The following is a 3,348-nucleotide window of genomic DNA, read 5'->3' on the forward strand; positions in this document are numbered from 1 at the left end:
GGTCACTTGCAAAACAACAAACAAACTTGCAAAAACAAATAGCTTCGTTTTGAGCTTCTTCTTTTCTATGGACGAAACGTCAGATCAGCTGTGCGCTAATCTAATCGCTGCGGCAGGTTGCTTGTATTTCCGGGGTATCGTCGCTATGGCGACAGCTTTACAGAAGCTGCGGGGCGCGCGCAGGTCAGCTGGTATCTAATCATGGCGGATGCGCGCGCCTGCGCAAATGGAGCCAGATCCGTGTCATATTAAATATATAATTTGATGAGAGCAGTATACAGTGTTAAAGTTATTTTAAATTTATTTTGACATGTTGTTTAACTGCTAATGAAACACGAAGCATTGTTTCAAGGAGAAGTCTATTATTGAGCATTCATTATTGAAATCATCTTATTAGGCCCGAGCGCCTATACTAGGCGTAAGGGGCTATTGCTTTTGCAACGCAGAAGACGACAAGTTGACGAGCGCAGCTCGTCAACTCTCGACAAAGTTGACGAGCGCAGCTCGTCAACCCTCGACAAAGTTGACGAGCGCAGCTCGTCAACCCTCGGCATCCAACACACTCACGCACACACACACCGACACTCAACAGCACACACACACACACCGACACTCAACAACACAAATGCACACACACAGAGATCCACAAACACGAGTTGACGAGCGCAGCGAGTCAACTCGTGTTTGTAACTGTCTTCCGATGGTTGACGAGCGCAGCGAGTCAACCATCGGGCGACCAACACACCCACGCCCACACCCACGACACTCAACAGCACACACACCCCGACACTAAACAACACAGACACACAGACACACACACACACACACAAACACGAGTTGACGAGCGAAGCTCGTCAACTCGTGTTTGTGTGCCCCCACAGACGCGTGGCCCTCGTCGAGACCATTCCAAAAACGTATTTTGTGTAGAAATCGCACACTCAGAAAAAAAGTTATATTGTTTTTGCAAAAATTCTTTATTAGGCCCGAGCGCCTATACTAGGCGTAAGGGGCTATTGCTTTTGCAACGCAGAAGACGACAAGTTGACGAGCGCAGCTCGTCAACTCTCGACAAAGTTGACGAGCGCAGCTCGTCAACCCTCGACAAAGTTGACGAGCGCAGCTCGTCAACCCTCGGCATCCAACACACTCACGCACACACACACCGACACTCAACAGCACACACACACACACACCGACACTCAACAACACACACGCACACACACAGACATCGACAAACACAGTTGACGAGCGCAGCGAGTCAACTGTGTTTGTAACTGTCTTCCGATGGTTGACGAGCGCAGCGAGTCAACCATCGGGCGACCAACACACCCACGCCCACACCCACGACACTCAACAGCACACACACACACCCCGACACTAAACAACACACACATACAGACACACACAAACACGAGTTGACGAGCGCAGCGAGTCAACTCGTGTTTGTGTGTGTCTGTGTGCCCCCACAGACGCGTAGCCCTCGTCAAGACCATTCCGAAAATGTATTTTGTGTAAAAATCGCATACTCAGAAAAAAAGTTATATTGTTTTTGCAAAAATTCTTTATTAGGCCCGAGCGCCTATTCTAGGCGTAAGGGGCTATTGCTTTTGCAACGCAGAAGACAAGTTGACGAGCGTAGCGAGTCAACCCTCGACAAAGTTGACGAGCGCAGCTCGTCAACCCTCGGCATCCAACTTTGCCATGCTGTTGAGGACGACCAACACACTCACGCACACACACACCGACACTCAACAGCACACACACACACACCGACACTAAACAACACAAATGCACACACACAGAGATCCACAAACACGAGTTGACGAGCGCAGCGAGTCAACTCGTGTTTGTAACTGTCTTCCGATGGTTGACGAGCGCAGCGAGTCAACCATCGGGCGACCAACACACCCACGCCCACACCCACGACACTCAACAGCACACACACACACACCCCGACACTAAACAACACAGACACACAGACACAGACACACAGACACAGACACACACACACAAACACGAGTTGACGAGCGAAGCTCGTCAACTCGTGTGTGTGTGCCCCCACAGACGCGTAGCCCTCGTCGAGACCATTCCGAAAATGTATTTTGTGTAGAAATCGCATACTCAGAAAAAAAGTTATATTGTTTTTGCAAAAATTCTTTATTCTTTTTCTTTTTCTTCTTTGTTCTGCTGTTTAAACGGCAATTTGACCCCCTGAACATGCTCGAAAACTCACCAAACTTTGAACCAAGCTCAGAACCGGCGAAAAATTAATTATTTTATGTGTTTTGAAATTGGGCATGAAAAAGTGGCGCGCTAGCGCCACCTACAAAAATCACAATGCATTGTGCCTATGGGGGGTCCGACGCCAACTTTGTCGGACAGACACGAAATTTGGTACACACATGCGTCAAGTCGGTGCAAAAAAAAAAAAAAATTATGGCCACGCCCCCAAACACACAGGAAGGCGGCCATATTGGATTGAAACTTAAAAACTGCTGAGTCAGCGTTTGCACACACACACTCCAATCCAAACCAGACATTAAACACTTATTGACCCTTCCTACCTGGACACTAGGGAAACTTTGACAATCAGCCTTACAGCGCCCCCTAGAGAACGATAACAAAAATTGAATGGGAATTAAAAAAATACTTTGCCAGAAATGATTGAAACTTACCAGAAAAGTCCCTCATGTGGTCCCGATCAAAAAACACAATCGTAACCATGTTGTTGTTTTTACGCTGTTGCCATGGCGATGGCAACCCCTCCTATGGGGAGGGGTCCGACGCCAACTTTGTCGGACAGCCACGAAATTCGGTACAGACATGCGCCATGTCACGGCAAAAAAAAAAAGTATTATGGCCACGCCCCCAGACACACAGGAAGGCGGCCATATTGGATTGAAACTCCTGATGGCAGATGGCCATATAATCCAAATAACGATTTGACTGAACTGTGAGCTACTCATGCAGCTCAAATCTAAACACTTGCGAAGCACTCAGGACAAAAGCGGCGTGCGTCGGCGGGTCAGCTCAACGGCCTGTCGGCCGGCGAGGGCCTACAACGCCGCTTGCGGCTTTAATTCTTTATTCTTCTTTATTCTTCTTCTTTGTTCTGCTGTTTAAACGGCAATTTGACCCCCTGAACGTGCTCGAAAACTCACCAAACTTTGAACCAAGCTCAGAACCGGCGAAAAATTAATTATTTTATGTGTTTCAAAATTGGGAATGAAAAAGTGGCGCGCTAGCGCCACCTACAAAAATCACAATGCATTGTGCCTATGGGGGGTCCGACACCAACTTTGTCGGACAGCCACGAAATTCGGTACACACATGCGTCAAGTCAGGGCA

The sequence above is a fragment of the Brachionichthys hirsutus genome, chromosome 12 (assembly GCF_040956055.1).
Source record: "Brachionichthys hirsutus isolate HB-005 chromosome 12, CSIRO-AGI_Bhir_v1, whole genome shotgun sequence".
Lineage (NCBI taxonomy): Eukaryota > Metazoa > Chordata > Actinopteri > Lophiiformes > Brachionichthyidae > Brachionichthys > Brachionichthys hirsutus.